A 23680-nucleotide genomic window follows, 5' to 3' on the forward strand; every position below is an offset into this window, starting at 1 on the left:
AGTAGAGATTACAACAGATAAAAGAGGGGTTACACCACTGCATAGAGGGGGGAAGAGTTGGTGATGATGGCGGTGAAGTTGTTGGTGTAGATTGCGGTGACGATGATGGCCCCGGCGGCGTTCTGGCGCCACCGGGGGAGAGGGGGAGAGAGCCCCCCTTCTTCTTATTATTCCTTGACCTTCCCCCTAGATTGGAGAAGGGTTTCCCCTCTGGTCCATGGCCTCCATGGCGGTGGAGGGGCGAGGGCCCCTCCGAGATTGGATCTCTCTCTATTTTCTTCTGTTTCTGCGCTCTCCGATTCTGCCCTTTCACCGTTTCTTAAATTCTCGGCGATCCGTAACTCCGATTGGGCTGAAATTTTGACATGATTTTTATCCGGATATTGGATTTCTTGTGGCGAAAGAAGGGCACTAACCGCCTTACGGAGTGGCCACGAGGGCCCAGGGCGCGCCCTACCCCCTAGGGCGCGCCCCTCACCCTCGTGGGCCCCTCGGGCATCGTCTCGCGTTGATTCCACTTCCCAAAATTCACATATATTCCAAAAAATCTCTGTAAGTTTTTATCCCGTTTGGAATCAGTTTGATATGGATTTTCTGTGAAACAAAAAACATGCAACAAACAGGAACTAGCACTGGGCACTAGATCAATATGTTAGTCCCAAAAATATTATAAAAAGTGGCCAAAAGTATGTAAAAGTTATAGAATATTGGCATGGAACAATCAAAAATTATAGATACGACGGAGACGTATCAACATCCCCAAGCTTAATTCCTGCTTGTCCTCAAGTAGGTAAATGATAAAAAAGATAATTTTGATGTGGAATGCTACCTAGCATGATCTTGATCATGTAATCTAATCATGGCATGAATATTAAGACACGAGTGATTCAAAGCAATAGTCTATCATTTGACATTAAGACAATAATACTTCAGGCATACTAATAAAGCAATCATGTCTTTTCAAAATAACATGGCCAAAGAAAGTTATCCCTACAAAATCATATGGTCTGGCTATGCTCCATCTTCATCATAAAAAAATATTCAAATCATGCACAACCCCGATGACAAGCCAAGCAATTGTTTCATACTTTTGATGTTCTCAAACCTTTTCAACTTTCACGCAATACATGAGCGTGAGCCATGGATATAACACTATAGGTGGAATAGTATATGATGATGGAGGTTGTGTGGAGAAGACAAAAAAGGGAGAAAGTCTCACATCGACGCGGCTAATCAGCGGGCTATGGAGATGCCCATCAATTGATGTCAATGCGAGGAGTAGGGATTGATGGGGTTATGTACCTAGGGTAGGGTCATGGACCTGTTCCAAGTAACTTACCCTAGGACATCCCTAGAAGAGGTCGCCTTCCAGTCGACCAACGAGGATTCACTCGACTGGCCTGAAGGACTCGACCACGAAGACTCACTCGACCACCAGGAGGTCAAGAGGCACTCTGCACCGCAACGGCCTGTAATTAAGTAGACTTTATGATAGTAAAGGCACTTTATGTGGGGCGTTACCAGTAACGCCCCAGACTTAACTCACCTTAAACCCTCTCCTACGTGGGCTGGCTGGGGTCCTGGCGCACTCTATATAAGCCACCCCCCTCCACAGGCAGAGGGGTTCGGCACCTTGTAATCCATACATTCATAATCCACTCGACCGCCTCCGGGCTCCGAGACGTAGGGCTGTTACTTCTTCCGAGAAGGGCCTGAACTCGTACATCCTTTGTGCTTACAACCTCTCCATAGCTAGGACCTTGCCTCTCCATACTTACCCCCCACTCTACTGTCAGGCTTAGAACCACGACAGTTGGCGCCCACCGTGGGGCAGGTGTTTTAGCGATTTTGTGGAGAAGTTGCGATTCTTCCGAGTACTTTCATCATGGTGTCTGCTGGAATTTTGGTCGAGGGTCAAGAGATCCGTCTCGGCGCTCTCGCCTTCATCGCCGACGACTCCGCATGGCTCCAGGAGGCTCCACTCGACGTAGATGCGCTCCCCGTCCGCGGTGCGACGCATTTTCGCGCATGTGTCCGCGGCGTTCTGCTGCGGCAACCATCGACCCAGTATCGGTCGGCTCCTCCATCTTCCACCCTCCCGGTCTCCCGCCAGCGCAAGCGCTCAGGCCGGTCGAGGCTTCAGCGATGGGTGAGTCACGCGGTGGCTCGCCAGTCGGCCACTACACAAGTTGCGGCAATCGAGCCCAACGAATCTCTCTACGGCTTGTTCGATCAGTCGACTGGCTCCGGAGAGACTGCATCCGAGTGCGGAAGCAGTGATCCAGTGGCGGAAATCTTAATGGTCGACGGGCCCCACAGTCCTCCTGGCTTCGCCCGTGGTGGTGGAGCAGGCGACGACGGCGACCCTGCACGAGGCTACGAAGAGTACCAGCCCGAGCCACTCGACTCTCTGCAAAGAGAAGAGCTTCGCCGCAGGAACGAGGATCCCCTGCGTATTCCCATCGCAGGGGAAACCCCCGAGGCTCGTGCCTTGGAGGAGGCGCGTCTGGCCAATTTGGCCGAGCGCACTCGACTGGAGAACCTTCAGCGAGCACTCGACGAGCGCGCGCGGCAACGAGTTCCCGACACCAGTCGACGTCAACTCTTCCCGCCGACTCAGGTATATCGAACCCCAATTCAGAATTTAGCAGCTGCGACCCGTATAGCAGAGTCCATTCAGCCTTCGCAGTCAGAGGCTGGCAGAGGTTTGCTGCAGATCAGGGATCTGCTCCGGGCAGCAGGAGATCAGAATTCAGCCGTGTCTCAGTCGCGCAACAGAATTCACAGTCGATCTGTCACTGTGAATACGGTTCAGTCGGCTCACAGCCCCAGATCGCCTCCGCGGCGCGAAGGGCGTGAGAATCGGCGAGATCAATACGGCGACAGACTCGACCGAGATGATAGGCGTCGAGTGCCCTATTCCCCTCCGAGGGGTGGGTCTTACGCTCCTCGGCAGCCAGATGATAGGCGTCAGTACAGTACAGGGCGTAGGGTTCCAGTTGACCCCAGAGAGCCAGGCTTCGACGCACGATCCATTATCGTGCAAGGGTTGGTCGACCGGAACAGAGCCCATCGAGGCGCACTCGACAGAGATGTGCCCACGAGCAGTCGAGTACATGTTTCTGGTCCTGAATGTTTCAGCAGAGCTATCAGAGCCGCAGTTATTCCCCCCAATTTCAGGTTGGCAACAGGAGTCAGCAAGTTCACTGGTGAGTCTAAGCCTGAAACTTGGCTTGAAGACTACCGAGTGGCAGTTCAGATCGGTGGTGGGAACGACGAGGTGGCCATGAAGCATTTGCCCCTCATGTTGGAAGGTTCTGCCAGGGCATGGTTGACTCAATTGCCTCCTAGCAGCATTTACACTTGGGAAGATCTGTCCCGAGTGTTCGTCAGAACGTTCGAAGGGACTTGCAAGCGACCAGCGGGATTGACAGAGTTGCAAGTCTGCGTGCAGAAAACCAATGAGACTCTCAGAGAGTATATTCAGAGGTGGATCACTTTGCACCACACTGTGGAAAATGTCTCTGACCATCAGGCAGTATGCGCCTTCAAAGATGGTGTCAAGAACAGAGAACTGAGTTTGAAATTTGGTCGAACCGGTGACATGACCTTGAGTCGGATGATGGAGATTGCTACCAAGTACGCCAACGGCAAAGAAGAAGACCGACTCCGAAGCGGCAAGCACAAGCCGAGTCAGTCGGAAAAAGGAAACGCCAGTCGGAAACAGAAGCGGAAGGCTGAACCGGCAGCTCCTGGAGAGGCTCTGGCCGTGACTCAAGGAAAGTTTAAGGGGAAACCAAAAGGATCCTGGAACCCCAAGAAGGTAAAGGATAAAGAAGGGAACGACGTGATGGATATGCCGTGTCATATTCACACGAAGAAAGATGAAGAGGGGAATATCATTTACCCAAAGCACACCACTCGCCAATGTCGACTCCTGATCCAGCAGTTTCAGGGAAAACAGTCTAAGGACAAGGAGAAGGAGCCGGACAAGGCCGAAGACAAAGAGGACAGTGAGGGAGGATATCCGCATATCAACTCCACTCTGATGATCTTCGCAGATGTGGAAAGCAGAAGTCGACTGAAAGTGATTAACCGAGAGGTTAACATGGTTGCCCCAGCAAAGGCAAATTATCTGAAGTGGTCTCAAACACCCATCACATTCGACCAATCTGATCACCCGACTCATATTGCCACCGCTGGGAGGCATGCTTTGGTGGTCGATCCAGTTGTCGAAGGCACTCGACTGACAAAGGTGCTGATGGACGGTGGGAGTGGGCTGAATCTGTTATATGCAGACACGTTGAAAGGTATGGGCATTCCGATGTCCCGACTGAGCACTAGTAACATGAGCTTCCATGGAGTTATACCAGGGAAGAAGGCCGAGTCACTCGGCCAGATAGCTTTGGACGTAGTGTTTGGCGATTCAAAGCATTTTCGCAAAGAAAAGTTGACGTTTGAGGTCGTGGATTTTCAAAGTGCATATCATGCCATTTTGGGGAGACCAGCCTATGCACGGTTCATGGCTCGACCATGTTACGTGTACCTCAAATTGAAGATGCCCGGTCCCAAAGGTGTGATCACTGTCACCGGTGATAGGAAAAAGGCAGAGGAGTGCTTTCAGAAGGGCTCCAAAATTGCCGATTCCCAAGTGACAGCGGTCGAGTTCGAAGAATACAAGCAAAACGCAGATCCGAGTGACTTGCTGCGATCCAAGAAGCCCGCCACAGAATCTGCATTCCAGTCGTCCGGTGAGACGAAGCCTGTTCACATTCACCCGACCGACCCCGAAGCAGCTCCGACCCGCATCTCCACAACACTCGACCCAAAATAGGAAGAAGCGCTCATCCAGTTCCTCCGTGAGAACTGGGACATTTTTGCATGGAAGCCCGCTGACATGCCAGGTGTTCCCAGGGGACTGGCTGAGCATCGCCTAAGAGTCGACTCGTCTGCAAAGCCAGTCAAAGAACATCTTCGGCGGTCCGCCGTCCAGAAGAGAAAGGCCATCGGTGAAGAAGTGGCTCGACTGTTGGCGGCAGGATTTATCCGAGAGATATTCCACTCCGAGTGGCTCGCTAATGTCGTCATGGTTCCAAAGAAGGACAAGTCGCTCCGAATGTGCATTGATTTCAAGCACATCAACCGGGCCTGCCCGAAAGATCACTTTCCTCTCCCTCGCATAGATCAAATTGTTGACTCGACCGCGGGATGCGAGAGGTTGTCTTTTTTAGATGCTTACTCCGGGTACCACCAGATCCGTCTGTATGGGCCCGATGAAGTAAAAACAGCTTTCATCACTCCATTCGGGTGCTTCTGCTATATCACCATGCCATTCGGCCTCAAGAATGCCGGAGCCACATTTATGCGAATGATCCAGAAGTGTCTACTCACTCAAATCAGTCGGAATGTGGAAGCTTATATGGAGGATATTGTTGTCAAGTCACGAAAAGGTTCCGACCTGCTCGCTGACCTCGCCGAAACATTTGCCAACCTCAGAAGGTATGATATCAAGCTCAATCCATCAAAGTGCACATTTGGAGTTCCTGGTGGCAAGTTACTCGGTTTCCTCGTTTCCGAACGGGGAATCGACGCCAACCCAGAAAAGATTGGCACTATTCTCCGAATGAAACGCCCTATGCGAGTGCACGATGTCCAGAAGCTTACTGGATGCTTGGCCGCATTAAGTCGATTCATCTCACGACTCGGTGAAAAGGCATTGCCTCTTTACCGACTGATGAAGAAGGCTGACAAGTTCGAGTGGACTCCAGAAGCTGATGCAGCGTTTGCCGAGCTAAAAGCTCTGCTCTCCACCCAGCCGGTGCTTGCTGCTCCAATCAGCAAAGAGCCTCTGTTGCTCTACATCGCAGCCACAGGACAAGTCGTCAGTACTGTGCTAACGGTCGAGCGGGAAAAAGAAGGAAAAGCTCTCAAAGTTCAGCGCCCAGTGTATTATTTGTCTGAAGTCTTGACTCCATCCAAGCAGAGATATCCTCATTATCAGAAGCTTGTGTATGGAATATACATGACCACAAAGAAGGTTGCTCATTATTTCTCTGACCATTCAATCACAGTCGTCAGCGACGCTCCACTATCAGAGATTTTGCACAACAGAGATGCAACTGGTCGAGTGGCCAAATGGGCGATTGAACTTCTTCCCCTTGATATCAAGTTTGAGGCAAAAAAAGCCATTAAGTTCCAGGCAATAGCAGATTTCCTTGCCGAGTGGACCGAACAGCAGCAGCCGACTGAAGTTCACTCGGAGCATTGGACCATGTTTTTCGATGGTTCTAAGATGTTGAATGGTTCCGGTGCTGGGGTTGTCCTGGTTTCCCCCAGAGGAGATAAGCTCAGATATGTGCTCCAGATTCACTTTGATTCCTCCAACAATGAGGCAGAATATGAGGCCCTCCTATATGGGTTGCGCATGGCCATTTCACTCGGCGTCCGTCGCCTAATGGTCTATGGCGACTCGGATTTAGTGGTCAATCAGGTGATGAAAGAGTGGGACGTGAGAAGCCCAGCCATGACTGGATACTGCAGTGCAGTGAGGAAGCTGGAGAAAAAGTTCGAGGGGTTGGAGCTCCATCATATACCTCGACTGAAAAATCAAGCAGCTGATGATCTAGCAAAGATAGGTTCCAAGAGAGAAGCCATTCCGAGTGGTGTGTTCTTGTAGCATATACATACTCCGTCAGTCAAAGAAGATCCTTTCACCGAAGAAACTCCGCAACCCAAGAGCGCCACAGATCCGACTGAAGTTGAAGTCCCAGCGGTGGTCGACTTGATCATGGAGGTTTTGGTGGTCATTCCCGACTGGACGATTCCATATGTCGCATATATCTTGAGGAAAGAGCTTCCGGAGGATGAGGAAGAGGCTCGACAGATCGTCCGTCGATCTAAGGCCTTTACCGTAATCAAAGGAAAATTGTACAGAGAAAGCGCGACTGGAGTCGGTCAGAAGTGCATAACACCAGAAGAAGGTCGACTCATCCTCAATGATATTCACTCGGGAACCTGTGGTCATCATGCGTCCTCTCGGACCATCGTGGCCAAAGCATACCGAGCCGGATTTTACTGGCCCAAGGCGAATGAGATGGCAAAAGAGATAGTGGATAAGTGCGAGGGATGTCAGTTCTACTCGAATATGTCGCACAAGCCTGCGTCAGCTTTGAAGACCATCCCACTTGTCTGGCCTTTTGCAGTTTGGGGGTTGGACATGGTCGGCCCTTTGAGAACAGGACGAAGTGGCTTCACGCATGAACTGGTGGTAGTCGACAAGTTCACCAAGTGGATCGAGGCTAAACCAATCAAGAGCCTCGACACCGGTACTGCTGTTAGCTTCATCAGGGAACTAATATTCAGATATGGAGTCCCGCACAGCATCATTACGGATAATGGGTCGAACTTTGACTCAGAGGAATTCAGAACCTTCTGCAACTCCCAGGGCACACGGGTCGACTACGCATCAGTCGCCCATCCGCAGTCGAATGGACAAGCAGAGCGAGCTAATGGACTGATTCTCAAGGGACTGAAGCCTCGACTGATGCGTGATCTCAAACACGCGGCTGGAGCCTGGGTCGACGAACTTCCATCTGTACTCTGGGGACTGCGGACCACGCCCAATCGGTCGACCGGAAGAACTCCATTCTTCTTGGTCTATGGAGCCGAAGCAGTCTTGCCGAGTGATCTTCTCCACAATGCTCCTCGAGTCGAAATCTACAATGAAGCAGAAGCTGAACAAGCGCGGCAGGACGTAGTCGACCTTTTAGAGGAAGAAAGGGAGATGGCTCTGATCCGGTCGACCATCTACCAACAAGATTTGCGCCGTTTCCACGCCCGAAATATGAGAGGTCGAGCCTTCCAAGAAGGGGATTTGGTTCTCCGAGTGGATCAGCACAAACCACACAAGCTTGCTCCTTCTTGGGAAGGCCCCTTCATCGTCACCAAGGTTCTCCACAACGGGGCGTACCGTCTTTACAACGTCGAGCATAATATCGACGAGCCCCGAGCTTGGAACGCGGAGCTACTCCGCCCATTTTACACTTAAGTTTTATCACTCGGATGAGTTGCAATAAAGTACTTCTGTAGTTCATGGGTTTAGAAATAATTGTGTCATCACTTTTTATTTTTGTCCACATAAAAACTCCCCCTCAGTGGGTGGCTTAGCCGCGAATCCGTTTCGCCTAAGTTTGTAAAAATCCTATCGAGTGGTGAGCCAGACTCTCACTCGGAGGCTTAGCTGCGAATCCGTTTCGCCTAAGTTTATCAAAATCCTACCGAGTGGTAAGCCAGCCTTCCACTCGGGGGCTTAGCTGCAGTCCAAGGACTCGCCTAAGTTTATCAAAATCCTACCGAGTGGTAAGCCAGCCTTCCACTCGGGGGCTTAGCTGCAGTCCAAGCACTCGCCTAAGTTTATCAAAATCCTACCGAGTGGTAAGCCAGCCTTTCACTCGGGGGCTTAGCTGCAGTCCAAGCACTCGCCTAAGTTGTGAAAATCCTACCGAGTGGTAAGCCAGCCTTCCACTCGGGGGCTTAGCTGCAGTCCAAGGGCTCGCCTAAGTTATAAAAATCCTACCGAGTGAAGAGCAACCCTCTCACTCGGAGGCTTAGCTGCAGCCTCGTGCTCGCCTAAGTTATAAAAATCCTACCGAGTGAAGAGCAACCCTCTCACTCGGGGGCTTAGCTGCAGTCCAAGCACTCGCCTAAGTTGTGAAAATCCTACCGAGTGAAGAGCGATCCTCTCACTCGGGGGCTTAGCTGCAGCCTCGTGCTCGCCTAAGTTATCAAAATCCTACCGAGTGGTAAGCCAGCCTTCCACTCGGAGGCTTAGCTGCAGCCTCGTGCTCGCCTAAGTTACAAAAATCCTACCGAGTGAAGAGCGACCCTCTCACTCGGAGGCTTAGCTGCGGTCCAAGCGCTCGCCTAAGCACAGGCACCTTGCTTTGAACCTGCAAAAGACATTTTGAGCCGAAGGCAATCATATTCAAGCGCCAAATTCAAGTTTGAATCGATATCTAAAGGAACCGAAAGTGCTCAGGCGTCAAGCCTGTTAAGGTTTGTCGATTACAATTCCACTCGGCATACCGAGGCAAATTTAAAGTGTCGAGCCAGAAGAAGTTTTTTACCCCTCCTGTGGAGGGCTGGAAGGTGCAACAAATTCATCAAGGTCAATTCCGTCGGCGATCCGAGTGGCAGCTGCAAGGAAAGTCTCCATAAAGGACCTGAAGTCGTGCTTCTTGGTATTGGCCACCCGAAGGGCCGCCAGCTTCTCCTCTCGTGCATCTTTGCAGTGGACTCGGGCCAGACACAGAGCGACATCTGCACCACACCGAGCCGAGGACTTCTTCCACTCCTGCACTCGACCAGGGATCGCGTTCAAGCGGGCCATCAGCGACTCAAGGTCATTCTGAAGTGTCTCCTCAGGCCAGAGCGTCGAGTCGATGCGAGATGTGGCGGCCTTCAGCCTTGCGAGATAGTCCACGACAGCTGCGACACGAGACTCCAGTCGGAAAACATCCATGGCAACTTCGTCGTTCACCGGAGAATTGACAGGGTCAAGGTTTGGCTCCAGTCGGCTGGTTTCCTCTTCAAAGTTTTGACAAAATTCTGCAAGGGTGATCACTAAGTCAAGGGGATAGTCGAATGGAAGAAGCCTCAGTTGGAAATATTTGCCAAACATGGAGGTTTACCTTCAAGCATAAGAAACAGCTTCTTGGCAAGGCCACTCAGGAAGGCCTCCAGTTCAGTTTTCTTCTCAGTCAATTTGCTGACTTGGTCGGTCAAGGCAGCTTTGTCAGTTCTCAGTCGACTGACTTCCTTGTTGGCAATCCCGAGAGCAGTTTTCAGATTGGTATTGTCTTGTTCGAGCTTGGTGACTGAAGCTAACTTCTCGTCAGCAAGCTTGATCTTCTCAGCTAGCTCAAGGTCTTTCTTCTGCTGGGCCTCCCTTACCTTACCTGCAAGACACAGCAAGATCAGATGTTGAAACAAGCAAGAGGAAAAGCAGTCGTCAGGGTCTCACCAAACATACCTTCAGTCTCCTCCTTTGCCTTTGTCAGCTTCTCCTGAACCAGCTTCAAGCTCAGCTCGACTTGAGTATGCTTCTGTTCCAGTTCTGAGTAGCGAGTCACAAGATCACAAGAGTTCTGCGAAGAACCAATCGACTAAATGTCAAAAATAATTCACTTCCGAGTGAAAAGGGAAAAACACACGTTTCTAAGACTACAGCCGAACACAAGCATTCGACCGTAGTCTCGGGGACTACACCCAGTGGGTGCACTCAGCGTGCCCCCACTAATCCTGTTGAAGACAAAGTCGACCAGTCGACCTCAAAAAAAAAAACAGTGTGCGAGACGCATTCTCTAAGACTGTGATCAACTGCAAGCAGTCGACCACAGTCTCGGGGACTACACCCAGTGGGTGCACTCAGCGTGCCCCCACTGGTTTGCGAAATCCAGTCGACCAGTCGACTGACAGAAAGATTGACATCATAAAGCCTAAGGCCGACTGCCAGCAGTCGACCTTAGCCTTGGGGACTACACCCAGCGGGTGCACTCAGCGTGCCCCCGCTAACACGGAGTTTATTCGACACACCCAGTGGGTGACTAATATAAATTCCGGAAAAGAAAAGTTTTTGGTAGCATATCCAACAGAACAAACAGCGGTCGACTGACCTGGACATTGCTTTGGAGGGCAGAACTGGCGTCATAAGCTGCCTGGCTTGCGTCCCGGATGGTCTTCAGCTGCTCCATCATGAGTCCCGCCTGGCGTATCGCCTCCTTCGCTGCGCCAGCTTGGTCCTCTGGGACGTGGTGCGTCATGAAGAGGGAAGGCTGCTGAGCACTCGTCAGTGGATTCGCGAAGGTCACCGTGTGTCGAGTGGTGTTCTCTTCCTCCACAGTCAGAATTTCAGGCGCCGGCACATCCTGAGGCACCTTACTGGCGGACGCTTTCCGACTCCTCCTGTGCTTCAGCGGCTCTTCATCCTCATCATCATCAGGAAGATCGATAACAGTGTTGGGTGGAGCTGCGGAGAAGGATCAGGATCAGAGATCGCGAGTCAGTCGACTAAGAATGGTATTAAGAACACAGTACCTGGATTCGAAGTTGCTGCATCCTCCATCTCGTGGTCATCGGCCCGGGCCGAGGTCTCAGAAGTAGCAGCACTGCAACTCCAAAGGATCAGTCGACTAACCTCAGCGTCGACCAGAGATAAAGTTCACACAGAATAAGAAAATATGAGCAACACAATTACCCTGATATGGTGGGGATGGACACCTTCATCTTCGGCAGGAGCTTGGTCGGCTTCGATGAGGCCGCCCTGGGCTGCTTCGGCGCCTTTTCAGTCGGCGCTGGAGAGGTGGTCCGAGGGCGCTTGGTCGACTGAGTGGCGGTCGCAACCCCCTTACCACGTTCGGTCGAAGGGTCGTGGACAAGCTTCGACCGCCTTTCTGAGCGCGGTGGAACGACCTCCTCCTCCTCTTCTTCCTCGTCCTCGATGTCATCTTCATCACCTTCATCATCATCATCGTCGTCATCATCCCCTGCAGCATCCGAGTCCCATTCCTCCTCTTCCTGGCTCTCGCCCCCGCTCGCCTCGCCCCCGCTCGCCTCGCCTTCCTCAGTCGAAGCTTGTGCCCCATTGGGCATCGAGTACAGCTCGGTGAAGGCCTAGCAGATGCCCAAACAAGGATCAGTCGACCAGTCGGCAGGGTTAGCAGAAATGAATACGACAAGGACACAATGGAAAGCAGAGCAAGTGTACCTTGTTTGGATCGCTGTTGTGGTCGAGTGGAGGAATCCTTCTGGCTCCGCGCGGGTTGTCCCTGTTTCCGGTAACGGCTACCATCCATCTTTCCAGAGTGGCATCATCGACTTCTTCTGGATGGACTCTAGTCTCGTCTTCGGGCCCACAGTACAACCACATGCAGTGGCTCCGGAGTTGAAGGGGTTGGATGCGACGCCTGAGGAAGACCTCCAGAAGATCCATGCCCGTCACCCCCTCCCGAACCAACTGCACCACGCGCTCCATCAACATCTTCACGTCGGCTTTCTCCTCCGGAATCAGCTTCAGAGGGGAGGGCTTGTTCACTCGGTCCATGGTAAACGGAGGGAGTCCACTCGACTGCCCTGGCGTCGACTGGACCTGACAGTAGAACCAAGTCGACTGCCAGCCTCTGACGGACTCGGGAAAGGACATGGGCGGGAAGGTGCTATTATTCCTCACCTGAATCCCCAGGCCCCCACACATTTGGACGACTCGGGTCTTCTCATCACCTGGGCTCGCCTTCTTCACGGTCTGAGAGCGACACGTGAAGATACGTTTGAACAAACCCCAGTGCGGTCGACAGCCCAAGAAACCTCACACATGGACACGAATGCAGCAAGATAGGCAATGGAGTTTGGGGTAAAGTGGTGGAGCTGCGCTCCAAAGAAATTCAAGAAGCCACGGAAGAAAATGCTTGGCGGCAAGGAAAACCCACGATCAACATGAGTGGCCAGAAGCACACACTCACCCTCTTCTGGCTGTGGCTGCCACTCCTTCCCCGGCAACCTCGCAGCTCCGTGAGGGATCAAGCCCTCGTTGGCCATGTCGAGGAGGTCCTTCTCCGTGATGGTCGACTGGATCCAGTCTCCTTGGACCCAGCCTTTCGGCAGGCGGGATCTGGACGAGGACCCTCTGCGGCTGGTGGATCTCCCCTTCGCCTTCTCCGATGCCGACGCCTTCTTGGCACGCTCCAGCGCCGCCGTCTTCTCCTTGGCCATGGTCGCCGGTGAGATGCACGAAGGGAAGTGGTGTGGGGGCGAGAGCGAGCATGCTGAGCAGGGAGGAAGGAAGCAGAGGGAGAGAGGGAGAATGCTGAGGCGCAGCACAGAAATCCTCGCCGGGCACATTTATAAGGTCCCTTCCGAGTGGCTGACATGTGGGCCCGGTCGATCTAATCATATCTGGGAGCAGTTATGAGGACTGGATACGTGGCGAAAAAGGCAGCGCGGAGATCGAGGCGTCTATGCCCCGTCCCATCCGAACGCCGCGGTCTGCCCCGCTTCGCGCGCGCCCCCAAATTTCTCACCCCGCGGAATCCGCGAGCAACAAATCAGTCTGTCAGACGCGGTGTTTCCGGCGATCCGTCGCTCGGAGATCGTCGAAGCTCGAAAGATCACTCGACGCAAAAATAGAATGGATCGAGTCGACCGAAGACAAATTGCTCCCTGTCAACGAAGAGATTCTTTGATCCAGAACAGCGCACAACTAGAGCGCAAAGGTTAATCGGAAACGACATCAACTCCTTCTTCACTCGAAGCCTCAATCCATTCGGGGGCTAATGATGGGGTTATGTACCTAGGGTAGGGTCATGGACCTGTTCCAAGTAACTTACCCTAGGACATCCCTAGAAGAGGTCGCCTTCCAGTCGACCAACGAGGATTCACTCGACTGGCCTGAAGGACTCGACCACGAAGACTCACTCGACCACCAGGAGGTCAAGAGGCACTCTGCACCGCAACGGCCTGTAATTAAGTAGACTTTATGATAGTAAAGGCACTTTATGTGGGGCGTTACCAGTAACGCCCCAGACTTAACTCACCTTAAACCCTCTCCTACGTGGGCTGGCTGGGGTCCTGGCGCACTCTATATAAGCCACCCCCCTCCACAGGCAGAGGGGTTCGGCACCTTGTAATCCATACATTCATAATCCACTCGACCGCCTCCAGGCTCCGAGACGTAGGGCTGTTACTTCTTCCGAGAAGGGCCTGAACTCGTACATCCTTTGTGCTTACAACCTCTCCATAGCTAGGACCTTGCCTCTCCATACTTACCCCCCACTCTACTGTCAGGCTTAGAACCACGACAGGGATTGCCATGCAACAGATGCACTAGAGCTATAAGTGTATGAAAGCTCAAACTGAAACTAAGTGGGTGTGCATCCAACTTGCTTGCTCATGAAGACCTAGCGCACTTGAGGAAGCCCATCGTTGGAATATACAAGCCAAGTTCTATAATGAAAATTCCCACTAGTATATGAAAGTGATAACTCAAGAGACTCTCTATATGAAGAACATGGTGCTACTCTGAAGCACAAGTGTGGTAAAAGGATAGTAAAATTGTCGCTTCTCTCTTTTCTCTTTTTCTTTTCTTTTTTGTAGGCTTCTTTGGCCTCTCTCTTTTTTTGGGGGGGGGGGGCTTCTCTGGCCACTTTTATTTTGATAACCTCACATGGGACAATGTTCTAATAATGATGATCATCACAATTTTATTTACTTACATCTGAATATTACAACTCGATACTAGAACAAATATATGACTCTATATGAATGCCTCGGGCGGTGTACCGAGATGTGCAATGATCTAGCGTGGCAATGAAATCAAAAAACAGACAAGCCATGAAAACATCATGCTAGCTATCTTACGATCATGCAAAGCAATATGAAAATAAATAATCGAGTCATGTATATGATGATGATGGAAGTTGCATGGCAATATATCTCGGAATGGCTATGGAAATGCCATGATAGGTAGGTATGGTGGCTGTTTTGAGGAAGATATAAGGAGGACTATGTGTGATAGAGCGTATCATATCACGGGGTTTGGATGCACTAGCGATGATTGCACCGACTCTCAAGGTGAGAAAGGGCAATGCACGGTACTGAAGAGGCTAGCAATGATGGAAGGGTGAGAGTGCGTATAATCCATGGACTCAACATTAGTCATAAAGAACTCACATACTTATTTCAAAAATCTATTAGTCACCGAAACAAAGTACTACATGCATGCTCCTAGGGGGATAGATTGGTAGGAAAATACCATCGCACGTCCCCGACCGCCACTCATAAGGAAGACAATCAATAAACACCTCCTGCTCCAACTTTGTTACATAATGGTTCACCATACGTGCATGCTACGGGAATCACAAACTTCATCACAAGTATTTATACAATCCACAAATACCCACTAGCACGACTCTAATATCACAATCTTTATATCGCAAAACTATTGCAAGGAATCAAACATATCATATTCAGTGATCTACAAGTTTTTATGTTGGATTTAATGACTAACCATGTGAATGACCAATTCTTGTCATCTCTCTAAATAGATATAAGTGAAGCAAGAGAGTTTAATTATTTCTACAAAAGATATGCCCACGCTCTAACAAATATAAATGAAGCAAAATAGCATTCTACAAATGGCGGTTTTCTATGTGTAGGGAAACAGGCAATCCAAACTTCAAATGATATAAGCGAAGCACATGAAACATTCTATAAAGCCATATGAGGGAGTCCTGGATTAGGGGGTGTTCGGATAGCCGGACTATACCTTCGGCCGGACTCCTGGACTATGAAGATACAAGATTGAAGACTTCGTCCCGTGTCCGGAAGGGACTTTCCTTGGCGTGGAAGGCAAGCTTGGCAATACGGATATTCAGATCTCCTACCATTGTAACCGACTCTATGTAACCCTAACCCTCTCCGGTGTCTATATAAACCGGAGGGTTTTAGTCCGTAGGACAACATACACATCAACAATCATACCATAGGCTAGCTTTTAGGGTTTAGCCTCTCTGATCTCGTGGTAGATCTACTCTTGTACTACCCATATCATCAATATTAATCAAGCAGGACGTAGGGTTTTACCTCCATCGAGAGGGCTTGAACCTGGGTAAAGCTTCGTGTCCCTTGCCTCCTGTTACCATCCGGCCTAGACGCACAGTTCGGGACCCCCTACCCGAGATCCGCCGGTTTTGACACCGACATTGGTGCTTTCATTGAGAGTTCCTCTGTGTCGTTGCCGTCAGGCCCGATGGCTCCTACGATCATCAATGCAGTCCAGGGTGAGACCTTCCTCCCCGGACAGATCTTCGTCTTTGGCAGCTTCGCACTGCGGGCCGATTCACTTGGCCATCTGGAGCAGATTGAAAGCTACGCCCCTGGCCGCCAGGTCAGATTTGGACGTTTAAACTACACGGCTGACATCCACGGGGACTTGATCTTCGACGGATTCGAGCCACTGCCGAGCGCGCCGCACTGTCACGACGAGCATGATCCAACTCTGCCGCCGAACAGTGCCCTGGAGGCCGCACCCACACCAGCTCCGACCCTTAGTTCGGAGCCAACTGCGCTGATCGAGGATGGGCGGTTGGATGCCATCTCGGGGGCTGGGACCCCAACGGCGATTGAGCTGAACACCAGCCCCGTACTCTATGAGACTCGTGGCTCCTAGGAGCCGGACTCCTCTCTGGACCCCGAACCCTCCGCGCCCCTGCCGATCGAATCCGATTGGGCGCCGATCATGGAGTTCACTGCCGCGGACATCTTTCAGCACTCGCCTTTCGGCGATATCCTGAAGTCACTGAAGTCTCTCTCTTTATTAGGAGAGCCCTGGCCGGACTATGGTCAGCAAGGTTGGGGTACGGACGATGAAGAAATTCAAAGCCCACCCACCACCCACTTTGTAGCCACCGTCGACGACTTAACCGACATGCTCGACTTCGACTCCGAAGACATCGACGGTATGGACGCCGATGAAGGAGATGATGAAGCACCAGCGCCTACCAGGCCCTGGAAGGCCACCTCGTCATATGGCATATACATGGTGGACGCCCCAAAAGAAGGAGATGGCGATGGAACAGCGGAGGATGACCCCTCCAAGAAACAGCCTAAGCGCCGGCTTCAGCGGCGCCGCTCAAAATCCCGCCAAAACAAACACGGCGATTCCAGCACGGGAAACAATAATACCCCGGAAAGTGCCGAAGAAAATCCCCTCCAGCAAGATGTAGCATAGGAGGATGGAGAAACCAGCCCTCATGAGGGAGCGGCTGACAGAGAGGTCGAGGACGATAATTATATGCCTCCCTCCGAAGACGAGGCAAGCCTCGACGAAGACGAATTCGTCGTGCCAGAGGATCCCGTCGAACAAAAACGTTTTCAACGCAGGCTTATGGCCACGGCAAGAAGCCTCAAGAAAAAACAGCAACAGCTTAAAACTGATCAAGATTTGCTAGTCGATAGATGGACTGAAGTCCTTGCGACCGAAGAGCATAAACTCGAACGCCCCTCCAAGAGCTACCCAAAGCGCAGGTTGCTACCCGATTAGAGGAGGAAGCACTTGATGGGGCCGACCGGCCACCTCGTGGCCGCGACAGAGAGGCCTCTCGGCCCTCCACACAAGGCGCACCCCGTACCAAGGCATGGGAATACGCGTCGGACTTACGAGACATGTTGGAGGACAAGGCAAGGCAAACACAATCGATCTACGGATCGCGTGGGCACCCCACGGCTCGAGACGGTAACCGTCATGCTGGCCACAAATTTGGCAGGGCCGAACACAGTAGACAAGGCTCATTGGAGCTACGTCATGATATCGCCGAGTACAGAGGCGCCGCACACCCACTATGCTTTACAGACGAAATAATGGATCATCAAATCCCCGAGGGTTTCAAACCCGTAAACGTCGAATCATATGATGGCACAACAGATCCTGCGGTATGGATCGAGGATTATCTCCTTCATATCCACATGGCTCGCGGCGACGATTTCCACGCCATCAAATACCTCCCACTCAAGCTTAAAGGACCAACTCGGCATTGGCTTAACAGCTTGCCAACAGGATCAATTAGTTGTTGGGAGGACCTGGAAGCCGCATTCCTCGACAATTTCCAGGGCACTTATGTGCGACCCCCAGACGCCGATGACCTAAGTCACGTAATTCAGCAGCCAGAGGAATCGGCCAGACAATTCTGGACACGGTTCCTAACAAAGAAAAATCAAATAGTCGACTGTCCGGACGCGGAGGCCCTAGAAGCCTTCAAGCACAATATCCGTGACGAGTGGCTGACCTGGCACCTCGGACAGGAAAAGCCGAAATCTATGGCAGCACTCATGACACTCATGACCCGCTTTTGCGCGGGAGAAGACAACTGGCTTGCTCGTAGCAGCAATATGACCAAGAACCCTGGTAATTCGGACACCAGGGACATTAGTGGCAGGTCGCATCGCAACAAGCAGAAGTGCCGCATTAACGACGACAATGCCGAGGATACGGCAGTTAATGCCGGATTCAGAGGCTCTAAATCCGGTCAGCGGAAAAAGCCATTCAAAAGGAATCCTAGGGGCCCGTCCAGCTTGGACCGAATACTCGACTGCTTGTGCCAAATACATGGCACCCCCGAAAAGCCGGCCAATCACACCAACAGGGATTGTTGGGTGTTCAAGCAGGCAGGCAAGTTAAACGCCGACAATGAAGACAAGGGGCTGCATAGCGATGACGACGAGGAGCCCCAGCCGCCGAACAACAATGGACAAAAGGGTTTTCCCCCACAAGTACGGACGGTGAACATGATATACGCAACCCGCGTCCCCAAAAGGGAGCGGAAGCGCGTGTTAAGGGACGTATACGCGGTAGAGCCAGTCGCCCCAAAGTTCAACCCATGTTCCTCTTACCCGATCACCTTTGATCGAAGAGACCATCCCACTAGCATCCGTCATGGCGGATTTGCCGCATTGGTTCTAGACCTAATTATTGACGGATTTCATCTCACTAGAGTCCTTATGGACGGCGGCAGCAGCCTAAACCTGCTTTACCAGGATACAGTGCGGAAAATGGGCATAGATCCCTCGAGGATTAAGCCCACCAAAACGACCTTTAAAGGCGTAATACCAGGTGTAGAGGCCAACTGCACAGGCTCAGTCACACTTGAAGTGGTCTTGGGATCTCCGGATAATTTCCGAAGCGAGGAGTTGATCTTCGACATAGTCCCATTCCGCAGTGGCTATCACGCACTGCTCGGACGAACCGCATTCGCCAAGTTCAATGCGGTACCGCACTACGCATACCTTAAGCTCAAGATGCCAGGCCCTCGTGGAGTAATTACGGTCAATGGAAACACCGAACGCTCCCTCCGAACGGAGGAGCACACGGCGGCCCTTGCAGCGGAAGTACAAAGCAGCCTCTCCAGGCAATTCTCTAGCCCGGCCATTAAACGTCCGGACGCCGTCAAGCGCGCCCGGAATAACCCACAACAAGACCGCCTGGCACGTTCCGAGTAGGCGTAGCAATGCGGCCCCAACCCCAACCCTCGCAAAAAGGCGACGCCAGTACTTCACGTACATAACTAAGCTCTAGAAATACCATGGGCATAGGGGGAGGGGCAACATCACGGCACGCCCAAAACACGGCTTAAACCGCACCAGGGGCTGCCGATTTTTTAATTTTCTCTTACTTTCAGGACTCTACTCTTCGGAAGGCCTGTTTGGCAGTTCAATTGCCGCACAAACGATGCAAGAACCAGGGAAACATACAAGCCATGCCGCATTACAAAACTCCCAGGTGGTCTCTATCACGAGCAGTATACCTGTTTCGCATAATATTCCGCAGCTTGCCCCTGGAGCAGACATGTTAAATAGTCCAACTTTTTGTTTATCACATTACTGGTATCGTTCTGCTTTGATCGTAGCTGTTTTTAATAAACAATGCATGGCTTTTGTCTATTTTTGCATTACCTTTTTATAAACAAATGTTCCTTAAACGACATGTTGCACCTGTACAATTCGGTACGGCCAAAATACGCCAGGGGCTTTTAGCACCCCTCAATATGGTGTGAGAAGTCCGAACACTTTCACAAGTGCGGCACCCCGAACTTATAGCATTATATGCATCGGCTCTGAATCATGTCTTGGGTCAATAGTTGGGTTTGCCCGGCTCCTATGTTTTGGTGCCTTACGTTCCGCTATATCGGCTAAGGTAGCACTAGGAGAACCACTGCGATTGTGCCCCAGTTGAGCTGGGCCGAGCACCTCAGTGGAGAAAGCTAAAACTGACTGTCATGATGAAGCGAGAGTTGGTCGCTGTTCGAGAGATTTTTTCGAGTCCCTAAAGACTTATGTCGCTTAGGGCGAGGAGTCGGCTCTGTCCGGCCAAGGCGTGGATAGCGCCCCGAACTCGGTCTTCCGAATACTAGGGGCTTCGCTGAAATTTAAAATTATAGAATTCTATGGCTAAGTGAGAGTGTTCACACATTATAGTCCGGTTGCCTTGTTCGTTGGGCTGAGCGCCTCCCTCGAAGGACCCAAATATGGGAAAAAGAGCGCCCAGGTTTCTCCCCGAACACCCCAGCACTAGTGGCATGGGGGAAGAAGCCGACGACTCGCCATCTCTCAGAATTGATAAACAACCGCACAAAAGGTAATATTTTAAATTCAAACAGCATTGCTCCGTGCATATGAACAAGTTTTCAGCGCACAGGACAAAAACGAGCGAGTTTTACTCAAAAATTACATCCCTAGTACATTCATCCGCCACAAGGCGGGCACCCTTCAGAACATCCTTATAGTAATTTTCGGGCTTGCGATGCTCTTTCCCCAGCGGTGGCCCATCCTTCACAAGCTTCTCAGCATCTAGCCTGCCCCAGTGCACCTTAGCACGGGCAAAGGCCCGACGGGCACCTTCAATACAGATGGAGCGCTTGATGACTTCGAGCCTTGGACAGGCCTCCACCAGCCGCCGCACCAGCCCGAAATAGCTCCCAGGCAGAGCCTCACCAGGCCACAGCCGAACTAGGAGGCCCTTCATGGCCTGTTCGGCCGCCTTGTGGAGCTCGACCAGTTGCTTCAGCTGGTCGCTCAGGGGAACGGGGCGTCCGGCCTCAGCATACTGAGACCAGAACACCTTCTCTGTCGAGCTGCCCTCCTCGGCTCGATAGAATGTGGCGGCATCGGACACACTCCGGGGAAGATCTGCGAATGCTCCTGGAGAGCTCCGGATTCGGGTAAGTAACAAGTAACTCACGTCTATATGTTAGCTTTGCAGAAAGAATGCCTTACCCGCCGCTATCTTCTTCACCTCATCCAACTCCTGGAGGGTCTTCTGGGATTCGGTCTTGGCAGACTTGGCATTTTCAATAGCCGCCGCGAGCTCGGACGCTCGCGTCTTAGAGTCAAGCTCCAAACTCTCATGTTTCTTCATGAGAACCTGGAGCTCTTGCCGCACCTTGCCAACCTCGGCCTCATACTTCTCCCGCTCGGTGCGCTCCGCGGCCGCACTCTTCTCGGCCTCGAGCAGCGCTTGCTTAAGGGTCGCCACCTCAGACGTGGCCCCTACAATAGCCATGTTAATCCTGTCATTTCTTGCAATTGCACCTTTTTTATATATATTCAAACAAGGTATTTCTTACCTTCCTTCTCCTCGAGCTGCTTCTTGGCACGCCCGAGCTCTTGGTCGGACTTCTCGAGGCTCTGCTTCAGCGTGTCCACTTCTGCAGTCAGTGCGGCGGACGCTAGCAGAGAAGCCTGCATACACATATTGACTCCTTTTGTTAGACTCCTACGAATTCTTTGATCGTGTATTCGGCTTTTCTTCCCGAACGCCCAACAGAGCATCAGGGGCTATTGTCTATGCGGTAATATTATTTACACATTATTTACTTACCTCAAAGCCTGTCAAAAGGCTAGTACAAGCTTCAGTCAGTCCGCTCTTGGCAGACTGAACCTTCTGGACCACCACACTCATAATAGTGTGGTGCTCCTCGTCGATGGAGGCGCCCTGGAGCGCCTCCAACATATTGTCCGGCGCCTCTGATTGGACGGGGGCCACCGGCACGGTGGACTTGCTCCTCTTGGAAGGAGGTCCCCCGCCGGACTCTGGAACCTCTGAAGGTTCTGGAGCGGTGTCCGGCCTAGAACCAGACTTGGAGCCCTGGGAGGTTTCATCCCCTTTACTCCTAGAGTCCGGGAGGTCGCCCTGCGGCGCCTCCAGGACCACCTCCTCCCTGCTTGGAACCTGTTGAGACAACACTTCGGTGTCGTCCGCAGGGCGGGGGGAGGAAGCCGTCGGAAGCGAGTTCACATCCGATGAGTCCAATGAGCCGCTCGACGACGCGTCGAGCCGGTCCTTGGGTGGCTGCATAAACATATTCGACATAAGGGAAAGCTGTGCAATAAACGAATACTATGAATTACTCCGGTATCCAGATACTCACGATTTCGCCAGGGGCTTGGCTCTGGGCTGCCACTCCTCTCCGCCGTCGTCGGTGTCGGTGGAGTAGTCCGGAGGAAGGGTTTTCCCCTTCTTGGACCCTCCAGCCTCCCTAGAGAGGGCGGCCTTCCTTTTCTTCTCTCCTCCCGCTGGAGGGGGAGAGGTTTCTTCTTCTTCCCCCTCGTCTTCACGAGAGGAATGCGCTTCGGAACCGTCGGGTGATGAATCCGACACCTCCTGGCGCTGGGCACTCTTTCGAGTCCCCCTGGCCCTTTTTGCGGCCTTCTTCTCCGGCACCACATAGGGTGCCGGAACCAGCAGCTTCACCAAGCGAGCGTCCGCTGGGCCTTTGGGCAAAGGAGATGGACAGTTGATCTGTCCGGACGTCACCTGCCAATCCTGTCAAAGGTAAGGGAGCTTAGATCCCGCATGGAGTCAAACTACGATAGCCTAATATCCTGTAAAGGGAAAAATAATAGCTTACCGCATGAGCGTGATGCTGCGTACTGAATCTGCGATCCTCGGTAGCGGATGCGGGAGCCTCGACGCCCTTGAAAAGCATCCTCCAGGCATCTTCGTACGTCGTGTCGAAGAGCCTGTTTAGAGTTCGGTGTTGCACCGGGTCGAACTCCCATAGGTTGAAGGCCCGTTGTTGACACGGGAGGATCAGGCGGATGAGCATAACCTGGACTACGTTGACAAGCTTGAGCTTCTTGTCCACCAGGGTTTGGATGCATGTTTGGAGTCCGGTCAGCTCTCCTTTTTTACCCCAAGACAGGCCCGTCTCCTTCCAGGAGGTGAGCCGCGTAGGGGGGCCGGATCGAAACTCAGGGGGTGTGACCCATTCGGCGTCGCGCGGCTCGGTGACGTAAAACCACCACGATTGCCACCCCTTCAGGGTCTCCACAAAGGAGCCCTCGAGCCACAGGATGTTGGCCATCTTGCCCACCATGGCACCGCCGCACTCCGCCTGGCTGCCGCGCACCACCTTCGGCTTGACGTTGAAAGTCTTGAGCCATAGGCCGAAATGGGGGCGGATGTGGAGGAAAGCCTCGCACACGACGATAAATGCCGAGATGTTGAGGACGAAGTTCAGGGCCAGATCATGGAAATCCAGGCCGTAGTAGAACATGAGCCCCCGGACAAACGGATGCAGAGGGAAGTCCAGTCCGCGGAGGAAATGGGGAAGGAATACCACCCTCTCATGGGGCCTAGGGGTGGGGATGAGCTGCCCCTTTCCGGGAAGCCGGTGCGCGATGTCGCTAGACAGATATCCGGCCTTCCTCAGCTTTTTGATGTGTCCCTCCGTGACGGAGGAGACCATCCACTTGCCTCCCGCTCCGGACATGACTGGAGAAGGTTGAGGTGGTAGTGCGGACTTGGGCGCTGGAGCTCGAGTGCGCAAGAATGGATAGGCAAAGGAGGAAGAAGGCGTGGGTGAAAAGGTGGATCCTTATCCCCTTATATTGGTGTACGCAACTACATGTCCCCACCAGCCTGGTAAAACTTGCTTATCTCCAAGCGCCATAATCAAAGGCGCGGTTGGGTTACCCACGCCCGTATTGATCAGAATCCCAGAATAAGGGGACACGATCTCTGCTTTGACAAGACGTGCCAAGGAAACCGCCTCGCATGACGCGCTGAGGTGGGATAATGAAACGACTCGGATAAAGGCTTGGCCATGGTGTGTCACACTACGGAATACGTCAGCAG

The 23680-nt window shown here is 52.2% G+C and overlaps 1 long non-coding RNA gene across 1 annotated transcript; it reads right to left on the reverse strand.

Annotated features, from left to right (window-relative positions):
- Positions 1–9900: 9900 nt before the first annotated feature.
- On the reverse strand, positions 9901–10697 carry LOC123107380 (uncharacterized). The gene is made up of 3 exons (XR_006451656.1): positions 10674–10697; positions 10031–10145; positions 9901–9956 (listed from the first exon to the last, which is right to left on the reverse strand). It is a non-coding gene; the product is annotated as an uncharacterized lncRNA (long non-coding RNA).
- Positions 10698–23680: the final 12983 nt, after the last annotated feature.

Source organism: Triticum aestivum, chromosome 5A (genome assembly GCF_018294505.1).
Source record: "Triticum aestivum cultivar Chinese Spring chromosome 5A, IWGSC CS RefSeq v2.1, whole genome shotgun sequence".
Classification (NCBI taxonomy): domain Eukaryota; kingdom Viridiplantae; phylum Streptophyta; class Magnoliopsida; order Poales; family Poaceae; genus Triticum; species Triticum aestivum.